Source organism: Bidens hawaiensis, unplaced genomic scaffold (genome assembly GCF_021521415.1).
Source record: "Bidens hawaiensis isolate Kalapana, Puna unplaced genomic scaffold, B.hawaiensis_p1.1 tig00002338_1, whole genome shotgun sequence".
Taxonomy (NCBI): domain Eukaryota; kingdom Viridiplantae; phylum Streptophyta; class Magnoliopsida; order Asterales; family Asteraceae; genus Bidens; species Bidens hawaiensis.
Genome location: NW_027491126.1, coordinates 2,801,425 through 2,823,434, shown reverse-complemented (window position 1 = coordinate 2,823,434; position 22,010 = coordinate 2,801,425). Strand labels below are relative to the sequence as shown.

Genomic DNA, 22,010 nt, shown 5'->3' with positions numbered 1-22,010 from the left:
ATGTGTTGACATCCTTTGCAACACAGTTACCAGTCTCGATGATCAGGACTGGTATTATTTTTATGGTTTTCAATCGATTTAAATCACTAAACGCTTGGGTACGTTTCATAGTTCATGCCAAGGACAAAATGAATATATTTGCCTAGGAGGGATAACCATAATAACATAAAATGATCTAGATTGAAGAACAAACTAAAATACAAAAACATTAAGCAGATTAAAACTGATGGACAGATCCACCCAAGGGAGATCCAAAGGCCTATGCCATATGTCTCTCAATATACTTTTGAGAAACCTCTCCCAACCGCGATACCACCATCTTCAATTGCCCAAGATCTGTGTATCCTATATTCTCCACAGGTCTATCCCACCAGTTTTGTTCTTGGCTCGCCTTCCTCATCTTTCGAAGTTCTTCATTAGTTTTCTTCGTAGACTCCACCTCACTGTCCACGTTGGTGAGCTGAGTGTAGAGTTTTTTGGTGTTGGCATCACGAAGATGTTGCACAAACTGAGATGTTGTTGAGCTTGCAGGATCAAGAGCTGGGTTCACGAGGCGATTTACAACCTCTTGAACATCACTTTTTTTCTTCGTATGTGAGTGCACAATGACTGCTAGTTGTGCCTCACAAAGGGTGCAAAGCTCACTTGCATTCTTAAAAACACCGGACCGGTGTTTGCTGAGGGCCACGGATGAACTGCTTTCATTCGTAATTTTTATGATTTCAATCTTTTGTCTGCCTTCACTCCTTCGTGGCATCGTGAATTTGGGTGATAATGTATGTTGATACAGATGTTTTTTTTTTGGTTTAGGCTAGGACATACTAATGGATATTTATAGAACCTTCCAAGGTTTGGCTGCAATTAAAATTTAAAAAAACATTAATGCTGTCTACTTTATCGATGTTACCCGCCTCTGAAGTTAATGCAAGACTCCACCCCATTGTGATAATCTCATCGTTGCCCACCTCTAAAAAAACATCCTGATAATCTATATTGATTTCGAGTTTCGACTAGTGGCTTCGGATCCAGCAGCTAGTGCCTATCATTTTTTATGAGCTAGGCGGTAGCTGCTTCGAGACTCCTGGATAAATCTTTAGCTCTGGGCAATATTTGCATCATTTTCAGTAAGTAATAATAACGGTACTAACTTATGATACCATCGTAACTTTGCATTATAAGATGAATTAGATAAATTTCATAAATTAATTGAAATTGATGACAATTTGCTTATAAAGAATCTATCCATATACCTTACTTGTAATGTGTGATTGGCCATCATTTTTACTCAACTAGTGATTATACTGCTAACATTAATTTCTTTCATGTTTCTTTTCATAATCATGCCTTTATTAATCAAAAACCAATTAAATTATAGATTCATTCCTTGATCATTGACCATATATTTCTAATAAATAATAAATTGGATGTGGCTCAATGGTAGAGCACTTACTTTACTAGTGAGAGGTAGGGGGGTCAAACCTCACTACCATCAATTTATATGGGAGATATGAGGGATGACCCTGGTGAGTCCTGATCTCACCCGGTTTTACCGGCTCCTCGCTGTCGTGCTGTTTGGCGGGCGTGGGGTCGGGTTTTATCCGGTGAATCCCTCAACAGGTGGACCGTTAGGGGCTCCGTCCGTCTGGACTAGTGGCCAGCTCGGGCTACCTTTAGCCAATGGGGGCCACGTACGAAGTACCCGGCGTTACTTAGTTGGCCGTTAAAAAAATATATATTGCTAATAAATAAAGATTATATCCGGGTATTATTAGTTTATAACTATGTATATATTACGTAATTATATACTTAAGTAGTATTTACGTATATTTCTTTTGAAAGGTGCATCACAGCGGCAACGTCTCTTTCGAAGGGCATACACTTGTCATCCCACATCATCCAAGTTCGAATTCCCTTTATAGTTGTGCTGCTAACATTTCGAAGCACACACCGGAGCAGAAACTCGAACATGGAGACCAAAATAAAACATTAAGGAGAACCTCAAAACCATCCCAACAAAGTCATGATTTCAATATTTAATTATGATAGTCAATTTAAATAGTATTTAGTTCTACAAACATAAATATTAAATAAAAATTTAAGTCTTTCTTTAAAGTATTGTAAATAAGATAATAGTTAATGTAGTGAATCAAGAAAATCTCATTTGCATTAAATAATGCATTAATTACAAGAGTTTATTAATTAAACAGGGATAAATTGCAAACTATAACATATAACACGTGTACCTTTTGCTTTATATTTTGTTTTAATTCGCGGAAATTACTCTTATACCCACAAAATATGCTTATAAAGGCGTATAGTGTATCATAAGAGCCATGTGAAACACATATCCTTTAGTCTAGACAAACCTTATATATCAAGGACAAGTTAAAACATGAAGGGATAAAAGTAATTAAAGTGTGAGAATAATTTGTGCCTATAAAAATACTCTTAAAAAATAAAAAAAATAATAAGAAAATCATAACTTAAAACATGAATAAAAAATTAAAAAACTAAAACGTTTCCCACCATCATTCTCGTTTAAAAAAAACCGACGAGAAAACATAATGCCAAGAAAAAAGACACAATGACAAAAATAAACAAAACCACAATTATAAATAAAAAAAGACACAATATATTGCAAAATAAAACAAAGTGACATAATATAACACAATATCAAGAAACAAAATACACAATGTAAGGGAAAAAACAACAAGTGACGAAAATAAACGCAAAACACAACGATAAATAAAAAGACACAATTATCTTTTTTCCTGTTTTTATACTTTTTTGAGAACGAAAAAAATGGTGAATTTTTTTTTGTATTTGTACTTTGTTTTGTTTTTTATTATTAAATTTTTAGTTATGATTTTTTATTATTTTTTAGAGTTTCTTTTCATTAAAAATAATTTTATCCCTTTTATAAAATAACTTGACCCTATATATCACTAATATTTAGACAAACACATATACTTGAATCAAAACAAACCTTAGATATCATTAAATAGCCACTTTTCAAAATGAATGAAAAGTTTTACTCAATATTTGCAACTCACAAAACTTCAAATGCATTTAAATATATTTTAAATTTTTAATTGATACATGTAAAAGCCAATACATACATTAGATAGCTGGTTTTCTCATATAACCTACACCTTTTACATGATATATGTATAATATTATCATTAAATAACTATTAAAGAAAAAAACTAAATCCATCGATTTAATTAATTTCTTTTCTTAGCATTCTGATATTAATTTTATTAAAAACATATATGTATTCGAAATAGTTCATTTTATTAGAGTACTAGATTACTTACCCATGTAACACACGAGTTAAAATAAGTAATTTTTTTTAAATAATAACATAACAAAAAAACAAAAAAAAAATGTCTCACATATATAAAGATATATTATACGATAAAATAATTACACATTACGCAATTTGGAAATAAAAAGTTTTTAGTAAATTCATAAATTCCATAAATTATTTGTTTGTTATTTTCTATATAAAAACTTAGTTGTGAATGACTACTTTTTTAAACCAACTCGTGGACCAAAACTCATTCTAATCTTAGATTGTTTTGACATGAACAATATTTGATACTTTAACCGGTTAAAGAAACCCACCCGTTTCGTATTGGTTACTTATAAAAATCTAATATTCATAACTAATGTAATATATTTTATATTAAACAAATTAACATATTTATGATGGTATTAATTTTTTTAATTAGGATGAAATTATTAAAAATTGAAAATGAAATATTAAAAAGAGAAATGTAATTAATATGAGAGAGAGAAGAGAAAATTTTGTAAAGATCAACATAGTAATGACATGTGACATTAGAAAGCTTTATTTATTAAATAGTATAGATCCTTAACCATACTGAGCGACATTACCACACCGACAAGATGACGAACCGAACCGGTATGGATCCAACATCATAGGAACCTAGTGTCTATATTATCCGGATTTATATTTGTATTCGACTTTATGATTTTCGATCGATATGAACACACGCTGATATCCTTCGCAACATAGGTACCATTCTCAAAATATCAAGACCGGGACCGGTATTCATTTTTTGGTTTTCGATCTATATAAAACTCATTCACAATAAGAGTACGTTACTAGTTTATGCTTAATGACAAAAGCTACTGATTTTATTATGAGTGATAACCCTAATAACATAAAGTGACCTTATATTGAAATTAAAGAAAAACTAAAATACAAAACAATAAGCGCATTAAATTGATGGACAAATCCACCCAAGGGAGATCCAAAGGCCTATGCCATTTTTCACTCAATATGCTTTTCAGCAGCCTCTACCAGTTGCAATAATACCATCTTCAATTGCGCTAGACCTGCGCATCCAATATTCTCCACAGGTCTATCCCACCAGTTTTGTTCTTGGCTCGCCTTCCTCATCTTTTGAAGTTCATCATTTGTTTTCTTCACAGACTCCACCTCACTGTCCACGTCGGTGAGCTGAGTGTTGAGTTCTTTGATGTTAGCATCGCGAAGATGCTGCACCAAGTGAGATATTGAGCTTGCAGTAGAAATTGGGTTTAGGAAGCGATTTATTATCTCCTCAACATCAGGTTTCCCAAACGAGTACACTTTTCTTTTGGTATGAGAGTGTACAATGACAGCTAGTTGCGCCCCACAAAGGGTGCAAAGCTCACTTGCTTTCTTAAAAACTCCGGACCGGCGTTTGGTGAAGGCCACAGATGAACTGCTTTCATTCATGATTTTTACGACTTCAATATTTTTTCGACCTTCACTCTTTCGCGGCATTGTTAATTTGGGTGATAATGTATGGCTTTTTTAAAGGAGATGATAATGTATGTTGATACAGATGTTTTTTGGTTTGTGCTACTGCTAGGAGATACTAATGGATATATATATAGAACTTTCCTATATGACTGCATTTAAAACAACATTAATGTTGTCTACTTTATCGATTTTAATCAATCAAATGCTTATTTACCCCTATATATATGTTGATATTGTTTTGACTATTTTAAAATGTATTAATTCATGTTTACAACCTCAGCATTAGCTATATCTTCTAGTGAGCAAAATTTTTAGGGAAAAGTTTTTATGCATGTTAATGTTTTATTCTAATATATGTTAACCTTTGTTAACTTTATAAATTTTCTAGTATAACAAAAATAACTGATATTTACTGTTGAATAATTAATAAACAATATTCCTTAATTGGTTGTTTGGAATCCGTACAAACATAGTTGTTAAAGGATGTAAACATGACCGCGTAAATTCAAACATCGTACATTGAATGTGTAAATTCAAACATAAGTAGCGTATACTGACCGCGTAAATTCAATCATCAAAATTCAAACATCAGTACGTACATCGACCGCGTAAATTCAAACATTCAAACATCAGTAACTTCAACATATATTTGTAAATCATGACAATTGATTGTTTTAAGAAAATGTTGTCATGCATGCTAATGTTTTATTCTAATTTATATGGTAACCTTTTGGAAAGATTATAAATTTTCTAGTATAATTAAACAATAATTAATATTACAGCCCGAGTAATTAATAAACAATATTCGCTTTTTTGTTAGGAATATGTATAAAGTTGTTACAAATATGTACATTAACTGCGTAAATTAAAAAAATCAGTAGCTCCAACGTATTTGAAATTAATGGCAATTGATTGACTTAAGGAAAGGTTTTCATGCATATATGCTAATGTCTTAATTTTTCTGGTATATGTTAATCTTTGTTAACTTTATAAATGTTGTAGTATTTTAAAATAATTAATATTTACGGCCAGGGTGCTGCTAAACGTACTCACCCTTGCTCTAATTTACTAAACATACCTCCTCTCTTCAAGTAATTAAGAAATACGATTCAAACCTCTTAGTTTCCTTTTTATAATTTGTATCACATGTTATTTGTTGATCTTAATATCTTTTGGAAATAATCCAATCGAATATATGATTGGGATAAAATCAATCACATATTAATATATATATATATTACAAAATAAACCCTAAACCCCAAACCCGAAACTCTATACCCGAAATCATAAAAAGAAAAACGCAACATTATCAGAAAATAATCCGAAATCCTTAATTTTGTGTTAATTTGTTAATTTATAACTTCGAGGGGTAATATGAAAGTTGGTTTCCCCAGGGGGTATGACAAGCAACAATGGTTACATTTAGCCTGACCCTTACAGCCAGCTGGGAATAATTAGTAAACATATTCTGTTAGGAATCCATACAAATGCAGTTGTAAGGAATATGTACCTTGACGACGTAACTTCAAACTTCAATACATCTAACGTATATGTGAAATTCATGACAGTTGATTGTTTTGATGAACAGTTTTCAAGCATGCTTATGTTGAATTCTATTATACGTTAATCTTTGTTAATTTTATTAATTTTCTAGTATAGTAAAAAAAAAATGATATTTACAAACCGAAACAATAATCCCTTTGTTGTTAGGAATCAATACAAAGTTGTTATGAATATGTATATTGATCGCGTATGTAAGGCCCCGTTATCGGTAGCCCTACTTTAGTGTTAGATTTACTTATAAACACAGTTCTAAATATTAGAGTTAATTAAAACTTTAGGCGGAATATAAAACTTCAACCAATATATTACATATCCATCATTTCTTGTCTTAACAAACATTCATAGTTATTTAAAATCAAACATAGTCTTTAAAACATCATAACATTTCCTTGAGATGCCAGTATCTTCAATTCCATGCCATGTGCTTCCTCTTATGCAAGCTGCCTCAATCTACTCACCTGCGTGCATACTAAAAGTCAGCGTACGTGCATACTAAAAGTCAGCTACGTTGAGTGAGTTCTAGTTAATCAGATAACATACATTACATCCATATACATACACATGTATCCGAAGACACATACTTTCGTCTTTTCTTACATACTTATCTACATACTTATGTACATACTTTCATTCTTACATATACCTTTTAAGAGCATTCTGCCCTATAGCATTCGCCGATATTATTAGGGTCGGTTCCCTGCATCCGCCGATATTATTAGGGTCGGTTCCCTGCATTCGCCGATATTATTAGGGTCGGTTCCCTTCATTCGTACTACTATAACATACTTGTCGTGTACATACTTTCCTTGACAATACGTACAATCTCCGAAGAGCGTTCGCGTACCATCAACATATCATACTTACATTATTCATACATCATGTATATATTCATACATACATAATTGATATGTCGATCATACCTTTAACTACCACTTGACGGCACATGCAATATCCGAAGATCGTTCACGCACCGTCAAGCAATCACCATACATAAATCATACATAAACTATACAAGGCATACACTTACCACCTAAGGTAAGTGTATTAACTATCACATCGAGTATGCACACAGCCCCGAAAACATAACAAGGAAGTGGGCTAGAAACTCACCTGAATTCTGTTCCTTTCTCCTTTTATCATAATTCCTTTCTTTAACTGTGCTCTGCTAACTGTATATGAGTTACAAGTATCAATACCCATTCAATCTAGCCTTACAGACTCGTGTTAGTTTACTTTTACTTAGGTTTGGGCGAACTTAAACATTAAGCGAGCTTAGCTTCAGGCGAACTTGTATACGCGCGAACTTAACATCTGGCGAGCTTAGAGTCCGGCGAACTTAGGATCCGGCGAACTTAATGTTCAACGAACATAGAGTCCGACAAACTTAGGATCCGGCGAAATTAATGTTCAGCGAACATAGAGTCTGGCGAACCTTGCTTGCGGCGAACTTAGCTTGCGGCGAACTTAGCTTGCTGCAGCTAGCTGCCTCAGCCATGGTTCGTTTTATCGATCAAAACACGCATTACGTGTAACACCCCGACCAAAGGCGGATTATACATCGGGGCGCCACATATTGTTTCATTACTCGTGACACTATTGGGTGTCAATATTTAATAAATACATTCATTCGCGCAAGCGCAAGGTAAAAGTAAGATAACATAAATCATCATAAATCAATATATTATAAATCATAATATTCGAACAGCAATAACTTGTCTTGATACATTTTAATCTAGGTCCAAAAGTAAAAACGTCCTATGTGTCCACAAGCTCCAAAACAGCTACTGCAAACCTGAACATGTGTTAAAATAAACGTCAAACACTTGCGTGTTGGTGAGAAATCAAGTTTAATACAATACATAGATAACAATAAATCTGCGCGCAACATGTGTATGTCTGGTTTTCAACAAGGGTGTAATCTGATCGGGACCAACTCTTAAGATTCATAAGACTGCCAGTGCTCACAATTGAGCTCACAAACAAGACAAACTGTGCATGTGCAAACAAAAGAGAAAATCATAAACGATAGTTCTCCCGTGTTCATCTAATGGTACCATGAGAACTGCGGAATAGACCGACAAGACGGTTAATGATCCACACATACAAATAAACAGCCAAGTCTACGTCCTCAACACATGGGATACTGCGCGACTAAAGTTCATAAACAAGTTTAAGACTCTAAGTTTGTATGAACACATGAACATCCCAAAACATTAAAAGCAAAAAGGGATTAGGTACGAGATTACTCACTTGATAAACGATGCGGTGTAAGATAAAGCAAGAACCAACTTTAAACAAGCACAAGTTAACCTATAAATAAGATTATTGTTTTAATGATTTGTTTTAAGTCTTGATTATAAGTTAGCATAATTAATAAGTAAATTATATATAATATATATATTACCAGAAAAGCAGGGCAGAACAGGGAGGAAGACGGAGGCAGAGAGGAAGACGGCAGAGAGAGCAAGGAGCAAGAGAACAGGAGAGATTAAGTGTTTTGTGTGTGTAGTGTTAAAACATTATTATTATTTATAGGAAAACCCTAGGAGACATAATCCCTAGAAAAGGGGAAAAGATCTTTAACAAGATCAAGCAAAAGATATCAAAAAGCATAAGAATCCAAAAGCAAAAGATATGGAAAGATATGGCAGCTGCAGAGGCAAGATAAAGCTGTCAGGGAACAGTAAAAAAAAGGCATGGGCGGTTCAGATAAAGGTACTGGTCAAGCATGGAAAAAGCAGATCTCAAAAGATAATGTCAGTCACTTTTTCTGCCAACCAATGGGGTTGGTGCGCATGCTGCGCCAAAAGTGGCTTTTCAGACATAAAGCAGATTAGGTCAACAGCTCAAAAGATAAGACAACACAAAAGCAAACGGCTAGATTAAACAGAAGAAAACTCAAAGGGTTTAGCGCGAGAAGGCTGACACAAAAGGTCAAGAGAGCGCGAGCGCGAAGGCAGACAGAACTAACCTTAACGCGTCGCGGAAAGAACTACATTTCTAAGCGCGCCGCGGGAAGAATCACATTTCTTAGCGCGCCGCGGGAGGAACTAAAATTCCTAGCGCGCCGCGGGAAGAACTATAATTCTTCGCGCGTCGAGGGATGAACTACGATTCTTAGCGCGCTGCGAGAAGAACTACAAATCCTTAGCGCGTCGCGGGAAGAACTACCGTTCTTAGCGCGCTGCGAGAAGAATTACAATTCTTAGCGCGCTGCGAGAAGAGTTCGTCTCGCGTATCGCTGAAACAGGTGGTCTTCACGCAGGATTCCTTGTAAGGGGTCTGGCGCGTGGAGCTGCGCAGACAACCTTAGGCGGGAAGGAACAAAGGACAAGCAAAGAGTTAGAAGAAAAAGAGGGAAACAAGGCGTAAGGGCGGGACGGCGACAAGAGGGAAAAGAAGGCGGAAAGAGAGAAGGAGAGGGACGGGACGGCGGAAGGAAAAAGAGAGAAAGAGGCGGGAAGGAAAATATATATTATTATTTAAAAGTAAAATATAAGTATAAATAAATATTAAATCATAAAAGAAAGAGATCGGGTCAGAGAAACGGGTACCTGGGTCGGGTCGGATCAGGGCAGATGTTACAGTCTCCCCTACTTTAAGAAATTTCGTCCCGAAATTTATCTCGAAGTAGGTTGCGCAGAGAACAGGTGCGGGTACTTGATCTTCATATGATCTTCCCTTTCCCATGTAAACTCGGCTCCGCGCTTGGACTCCCAGCGAATTTTAACAATAGGGATACGACTGCGCTTGGTTTGCTTAACCTCGCGATCCATAATCTCAACAGGCTTCTCAACGAAATGCATAGTTTCATCAACTTGAACTTCATCAAGTGGAATGTGAAGGTTCTCGTCAGCTAAACACTTCTTGAGATTGGATACATGGAACGTTGGATGCACATTACTGAGCGCGGGCGGCAGGTCAAGTCTGTAGGCAACTTTTCCCACACGCGCGAGAATCTTAAATGGTCCAACATAACGAGGAGCAAGCTTACCTTTCTTCCCAAAGCGGACAACACCCTTCCAAGGCGACACTTTGAGGAGAACAAGATCACCAACTTGAAATTCGAGAGGCTTTCGTCTGCGATCTGCGTAACTCTTCTGTCGGCTTCTAGCAGTCAGCAGATGATCACGGATCTTGGCGATTTTATCGGTTGTCTCTTGAACAAGTTCGGGTCCTGTGATTTGAGTTTCACCCACTTCGTTCCAACAAATCGGGGAGCGGCACTTACGACCGTAAAGTGCTTCAAATGGGGCCATACCAATACTGGAATGATAGCTGTTATTATAAGAGAACTCGATCAAAGGCAGGTGTGAATCCCAATTACCTCCAAAATCAAGAACACAAGATCGGAGCATATCCTCAAGAGTTTGAATAGTTCGCTCAGACTGTCCGTCAGTCTGAGGATGATATGCCGTACTCATGTCCAAGCGAGTTCCTAGCGCAGATTGGAGAGATTTCCAAAAGCGAGATATAAAACGGCCATCGCGATCGGATATGATGCTCAAAGGAGTACCATGGCGGCAGACAATTTCCTTGACATAAAGCTGCGCGAGTTGCTCAACACGGTAGTTTTCACGAATGGGCAGGAAGTGAGCAGACTTAGTCAAACGATCCACTATTACCCAAATGCTATCATGTTTGCTTGCTGTCAAAGGTAACTTGGTAATAAAGTCCATCGCTACACATTCCCATTTCCACGTAGGAATTTCTGGTTGTTCGAGCAAACCAGATGGGCGTTGGTGTTCAGCTTTTACTTTAGAACAAGTCAGGCATCTAGCTACGAACACAGCAATATCCTTTTTCATACCGGGCCACCAATAAGTAATGCGCAAATCCTTGTACATCTTATCAGCGCCAGGATGAATAGAATATCGAGATTTATGCGCTTCACTCAGGATATCAGCGCGAAGATTCTCATCAAAGGGAATCCAGATGCGATTGAGATAGCAGAGAATTCCACTCAGATTAGGGACAAAGAGCGCTTCCGCGCCACACGCTAACTCGGCGCGAAGATTACCATTACTGATGGATGCGCGCTGCGCGTCACGAATACGCGATTCAAGGTTGCTTTGAATCGGCGCGAAGTGAAGCTGGGTGCGCGGCAAGATACAGTTAAGCTGGCAGGGTTTTCGGCTGAGCGCATCGGCTACCACATTAGCCTTACCAGGATGATACCGGATCTCACAATCGTAATCGCTGATGAGTTCGTTCCATCGGCGTTGCCTCATGTTAAGTTCCTTCTGATCAAAGATATGCTGAAGGCTTTTATGGTCAGTGTAAAGGATACACTTAGTACCATAAAGGTAGTGTCTCCAGATCTTCAAGGCAAAAACAACTGCACCAAGTTCGAGGTCGTGAGTTGTATAATTCTTTTCGTGAACCTTAAGTTGCCTTGATGCGTAAGCGATAACCTTGCCTCGTTGCATAAGAACACAACCGAGACCTTGGTTGGAGGCATCGCAGTACACGACAAAATCATCATTACCCTCAGGTAACGCAAGAACAGGAGCTTCACACAACAGACGCTTGAGCGTTAGAAAGGCTTCTTCTTGCTTCGAGCCCCAAATATACGGTTTACCTTTGTGCGTTAGAGCTGTTAAAGGCAAAGCGATCTTCGAGAAGTTCGAAATGAAGCGCCGGTAATAACCAGCTAAGCCCAGAAAGGAACGGATCTCGGTAGGAGTAGATGGCGTAATCCAGTTCTTGATTGCTTCAATCTTGGATGGGTCGACATGAATACCCATCTTGTTTACAACATGACCAAGAAACTGTACTTCATCCGACCAAAATTCACACTTGGAAAGCTTAGCATAGAGCTGCTCGGTTCGAAGCTTTTGCAACACCAACCGAAGATGTTGCTCATGCTCGGCCTTGGTCTTAGAATACACCAGAACATCATCGATAAACACGATCACAAAACGGTCCAAGAAAGGCCTACACACCCGATTCATTAGATCCATGAAAACGGCGGGTGCGTTGGTTAAACCGAAGGACATGACCAAGAATTCAAAATGGCCATAACGAGTTCGAAAAGCAGTCTTCGGAACATCTTCATCGCGGATGCGCAACTGGTGATAGCCAGAGCGGAGATCGATCTTGGAAAAACAAGAGGCACCTTGGAGTTGATCAAAGAGGTCGTCAATACGCGGTAAAGGATACCGGTTTTTAATGGTGAGTTTGTTCAACTCGCGGTAATCAATACACATGCGAAACGATCCATCTTTCTTTTTAACGAACAACACCGGGGCACCCCAGGGCGAAGAGCTAGGGCGAATGAATCCTTTAGCAGTCAACTCTTGAAGTTGGCTGGCCAATTCTTGCATCTCAGCGGGTGCAAGACGGTAAGGAGATTTAGCTACGGGGGAAGCACCAGGGACAAGATCAATGCGGAACTCGACTTCACGAGCGGGAGGGATACCAGGAAGATCATCAGGAAAAACTTCAGGGAAATCACGCACAACAGGGATATCGCGAAGCTTCTTCTCTTCAGCAGGTTTAACCACATGGGCTAGAAATGCAATACACTTCTTCCGCATGAGCCTTCGGGCTTCGGCGCAAGACATAAGTTTAAGACCGCGGGAGGGTTTCTCGCCGTAAATATGAAGATCACCATTTTCTCGAGGTATGCGAATCATCTTCTTGGCGCAAATAACTTCGGCGCGATTATGCGAAAGCCAGTCCATACCAATAATAACATCAAAGCTTCCAAGAGGCATGGGGATGAGGTCGATCAGAAAATCGTTTTCGTTAAGGTTAAGTGTACAATCCTTGATCACAGAGTTAATTAAAACAGTTTCGCCATTAGCCAATTCAACTGAAAAATCTTCTTTTAAATCGTTGCGCGGTCGCGCAAGCTTCTGCTCGAAGGCGCGAGAGATAAAACTTCGATCGGCGCCAGTATCAAAAAGTACAGAAGCATAAAATCCGTTAAGCAAAAATGTACCATTAACTACGTCATTATTCGCTTGCGCTTGGTGCGCGGTTATGTTAAAAGCTCGTCCACGCGTGACCTGGTTCGAAATCTGGTTCACCGGATTCGCTTGCGTGATTTGCACTTGTAGCCTTGGGCACGCGTTCCGGAAATGACTGGGATCACCGCAGTTAAAGCACGATCTGGGTCGTGGGTTTTGGTAGATTGATTGTGGGTTCTGCGGGTAGACTGGTGGTGTTGGCGCAATTGGATTGGCGAGAAGGACTCTACAGTTTTCTGCAAGGTGACCAGCGCGGCCACATCGGGTACAAAGTCGACATGGGACTTGAGGTGGGTGGTGGAGTCTACAGGTTGGGCAAAAGGGATGGTTTCCTGTGTAAGGTTTCTTAGTTGGCGGGGCAGGGAGTGCTGGATTGGTTAAGGCATAGTTGTGGGCTACAGGAGGTGTTGGGTAAGCTGACAGAGGGTTAGGCGCGTAAACTGGGGGTTGGTAGATGGGTTGCTGGACAATGGGCGTGTTGGTAAGCGCATAGGCCTTGCGCCTGCGCTTGAGGTTGTTACGGTTCGAGGGTTCAGGTTTGGTTTCTGTTGGTTCATGGACAGTTTTGGTGAGTTTGGTCTTCTCAGTTCCCCGCAGGAACAGGGTTCCTGCTCTGACATGGTTGTCGCTGAGCACAGCGGCCAACTCGATGGCGTCAGAGAGGGTAACTGGGTTTCTGGCCCATACCGAATCTTGAATTTCCATGGGGAGTCCCCCAAGAAATTTCTCGATGGCTCGGCGGGAAGGGGTAACAAGGTGAGGGACAAGCAGGCTTAGTTCATGGAAGCGCGTCGCGTACTCGCGCGCTTCACCGCTGTATTGCTTCAAGTTCCAGAATTCTTCCTCCAGGCGCTTAACTTCGTTGGGAGGGCAGAATTCTCGCGTCAGAATTTCCTTAAATTCCTCCCAGAGCATGCTGGAAGCAGCTTCTGCGCCACGCGCATGAGCTACTCCATTCCACCATGTAAGCGCTCTAGATTCCAGGACACTGGAAGCATATAGGGTTCGTCTGTCTGAGGGGCATTGGGTGTGGAGGAAAGCGTTTTCTATTTTCTCAAGCCACTGGAGCATCACGGTGGCTCCTTCAAGACCTGTGAACTTTGGAGGGTTACCCGCGTTAAAGGACTTAATGTTGTAACCAGAGGTGTTGGTATTGTTTTGGCTCAAAGCTTGGGCTATTGCGGCGGCCATTTCCTGGGAACGTTGCTGTCTACGCATGCGCGAGGCTTCTCTTCTCTGAAATCGGCGAGATAGCGGAGGCATTCTATAAAAGTTTTAATTTTAGTTAATATCTTGGTTTTATCGCAAAGTATAACTTTATAAAGCTTGGTTTCGCAGAGTTAGATACTATCAAATGTTAAAGTAGATTAAATGACTTTAAATGCAGACTTAATAAAGGTAACAAATTCGAATCAAGAATCGACAATTCATGTATCACCATGACTTTCCGAATTCCCAATTTAAAATATACGAGCAAACGAGTATTGGAGATTGACGATTCATGTATCACCATGACTTTTCAATCTTCAATATAAAACATACAAGAAAATGAGTATTGGAGGTTGACAATTCATGTATCACCATGACTTTTCAAGTCTCCAACCTCAGAACATAATCGTAAATGGAAATTGAAAATCAACTATTCATGTATCACCATGACTTTTCAGATTTTCAAACCCAACAAACGAATATGTAAGTAAAATCAATAAAAATCGAAATTCAACAAAAAAAATCGAAATATCGCGAAATAAAACATAAAATCATATACTGCGCAAGCGCGAGCATATTCATAAATAACGAGTAATTAACAATAAGCGCGCAAACATGAGATTTCTCTCATGCGCGAGAAGGGACTCTTAGGTATTCTAGGCCGTTACGTCTAACCACCTATCCTAAAGTCAACGAGCTCTGGTACCAATCTGTAACACCCCGACCAAAGGCGGATTATACATCGGGGCGCCACATATTGTTTCAGTACTCGTGACACTATTGGGTGTCAATATTTAATAAATACATTCATTCGCGCAAGCGCAAGGTAAAAGTAAGATAACATAAATCATCATAAATCAATATATTATAAATCATAATATTCGAACAACAATAACTTGTCTTGATACATTTTAATCTAGGTCCAAAAGTAAAAACGTCCTATGTGTCCACAAGCTCCAAAACAGCTACTGCAAACCTGAACATGTGTTAAAATAAACGTCAAACACTTGCGTGTTGGTGAGAAATCAAGTTTAATACAATACATAGATAACAATAAATCTGCGCGCAACATGTGTATGTCTGGTTTTCAACAAGGGTGTAATCTGATCGGGACCAACTCTTAAGATTCATAAGACTGCCAGTGCTCACAATTGAGCTCACAAACAAGACAAACTGTGCATGTGCAAACAAAAGAGAAAATCATAAACGATAGTTCTCCCGTGTTCATCTAATGGTACCATGAGAACTGCGGAATAGACCGACAAGACGGTTAATGATCCACACATACAAATAAACAGCCAAGTCTACGTCCTCAACACATGGGATACTGCGCGACTAAAGTTCATAAACAAGTTTAAGACTCTAAGTTTGTATGAACACATGAACATCCCAAAACATTAAAAGCAAAAAGGGATTAGGTACGAGATTACTCACTTGATAAACGATGCGGTGTAAGATAAAGCAAGAACCAACTTTAAACAAGCACAAGTTAACCTATAAATAAGATTATTGTTTTAATGATTTGTTTTAAGTCTTGATTATAAGTTAGCATAATTAATAAGTAAATTATATATAATATATATATTACCGGAAAAGCAGGGCAGAACAGGGAGGAAGACGGAGGCAGAGAGGAAGACGGCAGAGAGAGCAAGGAGCAAGAGAACAGGAGAGATTAAGTGTTTTGTGTGTGTAGTGTTAAAACATTATTATTATTTATAGGAAAACCCTAGGAGACATAATCCCTAGAAAAGGGGAAAAGATCTTTAACAGGATCAAGCAAAAGATATCAAAAAGCATAAGAATCCAAAAGCAAAAGATATGGAAAGATATGGCAGCTGCAGAGGCAAGATAAAGCTGTCAGGGAACAGTAAAAAAAAGGCATGGGCGGTTCAGATAAAGGTACTGGTCAAGCATGGAAAAAGCAGATCTCAAAAGATAATGTCAGTCACTTTTTCTGCCAACCAATGGGGTTGGTGCGCATGCTGCGCCAAAAGTGGCTTTTCAGACATAAAGCAGATTAGGTCAACAGCTCAAAAGATAAGACAACACAAAAGCAAACGGCTAGATTAAACAGAAGAAAACTCAAAGGGTTTAGCGCGAGAAGGCTGACACAAAAGGTCAAGAGAGCGCGAGCGCGAAGGCAGACAGAACTAACCTTAACGCGTCGCGGAAAGAACTACATTTCTAAGCGCGCCGCGGGAAGAATCACATTTCTTAGCGCGCCGCGGGAGGAACTAAAATTCCTAGCGCGCCGCGGGAAGAACTATAATTCTTCGCGCGTCGAGGGATGAACTACGATTCTTAGCGCGCTGCGAGAAGAACTACAAATCCTTAGCGCGTCGCGGGAAGAACTACCGTTCTTAGCGCGCTGCGAGAAGAATTACAATTCTTAGCGCGCTGCGAGAAGAGTTCGTCTCGCGTATCGCTGAAACAGGTGGTCTTCACGCAGGATTCCTTGTAAGGGGTCTGGCGCGTGGATCTGCGCAGACAACCTTAGGCGGGAAGGAACAAAGGACAAGCAAAGAGTTAGAAGAAAAAGAGGGAAACAAGGCGTAAGGGCGGGACGGCGACAAGAGGGAAAAGAAGGCGGAAAGAGAGAAGGAGAGGGACGGGACGGCGGAAAGAAAAAGAGAGAAAGAGGCGGGAAGGAAAATATATATTATTATTTAAAAGTAAAATATAAGTATAAATAAATATTAAATCATAAAAGAAAGAGATCGGGTCAGAGAAACGGGTACCTGGGTCGGGTCGGATCAGGGCAGATGTTACATTACGTGCCCCCGACTCGCTTATTATGGTTCGGCCTTAGTCCATTCATTCCCTAGATTGATTTGCGGACCGAACTTGACTCGAACGAACCATAAAGCTTGCTCATTTAAGCTAAAACGTTCTAACTAGGTTTAAGGGTTCATTTGATCGAGCCGTTTTCATTTCCGGGTTCGTTACACTCATGTTTATTATCAAGTTGCAACTTTATGTTTCGTTCATGCTCGATCTATTCTAGACTCATGTTCCAAGGCTAAACGTTTATAAAAATGTAAACTTTAAGATCAAAACGTACCTTTTCGTGTTTGTTTGGCTTAGTTATGGACTCTAGATCTTGTATATATCTTGCACTACGAGGATCTATCAAGAATCGACATTCGTTTGGATCGGATCTCGCTTCTCCCTCTCGGCCGTATTTAGTGGTGTAGGATGTGTGTGTTTTTGAGTGTGTAGAGAATAAGATGGAAAGAGATGAGGGTTTAGGGTTTAAGGGTGGTTTAAGGGAGTATTTATACTCATAAGGCCCATGGACCCTAAGCCCATCTTATCCATAATCCCATCTTGATTAATCTAAGCCCATAATCTTTTCTCTATTAATTATTAACGCGAATCACTAAACGTAACTTTCTTTATTAAATATGAAAATTTTTAGGATGTTACAGCGTAAATTCAAAAATCAGTAGCTCCAACGTATATTTGAAATTTGGCAACTGATTGTTTTTAGGAAAGGTTGTCATATATGCTAATGTTTTAATTGTTCTAATATATATATTTAATCTAGATTTGTTAACTTTATAAATGTTATAAATGTTCTAGTATTATAAAATTAATTAATATTTACAGCTCGAGTATATAATAAACAATATTTTCTTGGTTGTTAGAATTCGTACAAACAAAGTTGTTAGAAAATCAGAATTTGGCTATGTAGCTTTAACGTATATTAAAAGACAATTGATTGTTTTAAGGAACGGTTTTCAAGCATGATAATGTTTTAATTGTTCTAGTAGATGTTAATCTTTGTTTTTTTGAACATCCAACTAAGTAACGCCTCCACCTACCGAGGGATTCCTCCGAACAAAACCCGACCCTCACGCCGTCAAACGGCACGACAGCGAGGAGTCAGTAAAACCGGGTGAGATCAGAGCTCGAACCCTAAGCCAGGGTCATCCCTCATATCTCCAATATAAATTGGTGATTGCGAGGTTTAAACCACCTACCTCTCACTAGTAAGTAGTGAGTGCTCTACCATTGAGTTACATCCAATTTATATGTTAATCTTTGATAACTTTATAAATTTCTAGTATTATAAAAATATTTGAAATACATAGCCAACTAGGTAATTAATAAACATTTGTGTTGTGAATGACCAACTGTAGGACTCCCTCGGTTTTGCGGTTTACATAAGACTTTTGTGTCAGTAAAATCCGAGCGTTTTCGGTACATGGAGTTGAGTTTAGAACTCGGTCAGTTTCTGTTATGTTAGTTACGGTACTAAACTAAAACAAATTTCTTTATGAGGTGGGCCAATGGGGTAGGTGACAAAATTGAAATGGTTCTAATACCTGCCAAAACGTCCAAAACACATATTTTAAAACTGGGAAGATCTAGAGGGGTTATGTATACATTCGAAACAATTGTAAGGTTTGCGGCTTGTAATGTTGAAATGCACATAGGTAACCAGGGGCGGACTTAATTGAATGGGAGGTGTAGCCACCCGCTACCCCTCAACTTTTCCGGTAAAGTGGAATTTTTTTTCTTTTTATTGCGTTTTATGTATTACGTTCATTTCTAAAATTAAAAAGCATCTAAATAACCACTTAAATTCATTCCCTATCTCCAAACTCCATTTATAAATTTTAATAAAATGGTATACGAAGTCTCCAAATTTAGAGCAATGTCACAACCCTACATTTTCAACTACCATTCTATAAAAATATATTATAAATCAATATACATTGAAAATGATAATAAGACAAAATAGTTAGTAGTTAAATTTATAAATGAAAGAAAGAGAAAAATAATTCAAAGAAAGTATATAGAGACGCGAATAAAGAATATGTTGTGTTAGGTTTTTAGAGAATGATGTATAAATTAAAGAAATTGTGTTATTTAGTTAAACTTTAAAGATGAGATGAAGATTTCATTTAAAGCATTCACATTCAATACTCTATCTCTAAATCCAAAATTATACTAAAAATCACTATATTTGCTTTCTTCTTTCAATTAAATAATACTTCTTTTATATATTTATCATTATCATTTCTCTTTCATTCACTCACAACCACTTTTAAATTATATTAAAAAATTATAGGGTGTGAACAATAACTTTTGAAATATATAAAAAATCACTACATTTCTCTCTTCTTCACTCACAATACCCTAAAACCACTATACATTATATAAAGTTCACTCACAATTTTTGATGTATTGAATGTGAATGATCTTATGGAATATAATTTGTTTTAAACGTGTGGAAATTACCCTTTTATCCACTAAATATGCTTATAAAGGTGTATAGTAAGTTATAATAGCCATGTGAAGTACCTATCCTTTAGTCCATTCAAATCTTATATACCAGGGACAAGTTAAAATGAAAAGGAACCATAAAAAAACTTTTAAAAAAATAAAAAATAATAATAAGAAAATCATAATTTAAAATATGAATACAAACGAAAATTTTTTAAAAACTAAAGTATTTCCCCTGTCATTTTCGTTCAAAAAAAAACAAAAATGAAAAGACACAATATCGAGAAAAGACACAATGATGAAAATAAACAAAAAACACAATTACAAATAAAAATTACACAATATATCGCAAATATAACATAATGAAGAAATATAATACAATGTTGAATAATATAACACAATATCATGACAAAAAAAAATACACAATGTAAGTTAAAAAATCAATGACAAAAATAAAATAAACAAAAAACAAAATGATAAATAAAAAGACACAATTATCTTTTTTCCTCTTTTTGAGAACGAGAATAACGATAGAAACATTTTTGTGTTTTTGTTTTTTTTTATTATTAAATTTTGAGTTATGATTTTTATATGAATTTTTCATTATTTATTTAGGGTTTCCTTTGCTACAAATAATTCTTATTATACTCATTTTTATCCCCCCAATATATCATTAATATTCAGATAAACAAATATCCTTTATAAATCAACCTTAGATATCATTAAATACCACTTTTCAAAATGAATGAAAAGTTTTTCTCATATTTGCAAGTCATCGAACTTCAAATGCATTTAAATATATTTTTTTATAATTTATTTTAAAATCTTAATTGATACATGTAAAAATCAATACATATATTAGATAGCAGGTTTTCCCGTATAACCGACACCTTTTCCATTATATATATATATATATTGCGTTCATTAAATAATTATTAAAGTAAAAACTATATACGCTGATTTGATTAATTTCTTTTATCAATTAATTTTATTAAAAACATATTTGTATTCGAAATAAATCATTTTATTAGAGTTTCCTTAACCATACTGAGCAACATTACCATACCGGCAAGATGACAAAGTGAACCGGTACCGATCTAACATCATAGGTACCTATTGTCTATATTATCGAATTGATATTGGTATTCGATTTTATGATTTTCGAAGGTTATAAACACGTGTTGATATCCTTCACAACACATAGGTACCATTCTCAAAATATCAAGACCGGGACCAGTATTCATTTTTTGGTTTTCGTTATATTTAAAACTCCGTTGCAATATGCGAGTAAGTTACGACTGATAACCCTAATAACATAAAATGACTTTAGATTGAAGAACAAACTAAAATACAAAAACAATGAGCACATTAAAATTAATGGACAAATCCACCCAAGCTAGGGAGATCCAAAGGCCATATGTCTCTCAATATGCTTTTCAGCAGCCTCTCCCAGTTGCAATAATGCCATCTTCAATTGTGCAAGATTTGCGTATCCAATATTCTCCACTGGTCTGTCCCACCAGTTTTGTTCTTGGCTCGCCTTCCTTATCTTTTGAAGTTCATCATTTGTTTTCTTCACAGACTCCACCTCACTGTCCACGTTGGTGAGCTGAGTGTTAAGTTCTTTGATGTTGGCATCGCGAAGATGCTGCACAAAGTGAGATGTTGAGCTTGAAGTAGAAATTGGGTTTAGGAAGCGATTTATAATCTCCTCAACATCAGGTTTCCCAAAAGAGTACACTTTTCTTTTGGTACGAGAGTGCACAAGGACGGCTAGTTGCGCCCCACAAAGGGTGCAAAGCTCACTTGCTTTCTTAAAAACTCCGGACCGACGTTTGCTAAAGGCAACAGATGAACTGCTTTCATACGTGATTTTTACGATTTCAATCTTTTTTCGACCTTCACTCTTTCGCGGCATTGTTAATTTGGGTGATAATATATGGCTTTTTTAAAGGAGATGATAATGTATGTTGATACAGATATTTTTTGGTTTGTGCTACTACTAGGAGATACTAATGGATATTTATAGAACTTTCCTGTATGACTGCATTTAAACAACATTAATGTTGTCTACTTTATCGATTTTAATCATTCAAACGCTTATTTGCCCCCATATATATGTTGATATTGTTTTGACTATTTTATAATGTATTAATTCATGTTTACAACCTCAGCATTAGCTATATTTTCTAGTGAACAAAATTTTTAAGGAAAAGTTTTTATGCATGTTAATGTTTTATTCTAATATATGTTAA

General features: G+C 37.2%; 3 pseudogenes; all 3 read right to left on the bottom strand.

The window, feature by feature from the left end:
• Positions 1–259: 259 nt before the first annotated feature.
• On the bottom strand, positions 260–757 carry LOC143618715 (agamous-like MADS-box protein AGL62 pseudogene; annotated as a pseudogene).
• A 3,543-nt stretch (positions 758–4,300) lies between these two features.
• LOC143618714 (agamous-like MADS-box protein AGL62 pseudogene) lies at positions 4,301–4,798 on the bottom strand (annotated as a pseudogene).
• A 16,353-nt stretch (positions 4,799–21,151) lies between these two features.
• Positions 21,152–21,673, bottom strand: LOC143618713 (agamous-like MADS-box protein AGL62 pseudogene; annotated as a pseudogene).
• Positions 21,674–22,010: the final 337 nt, after the last annotated feature.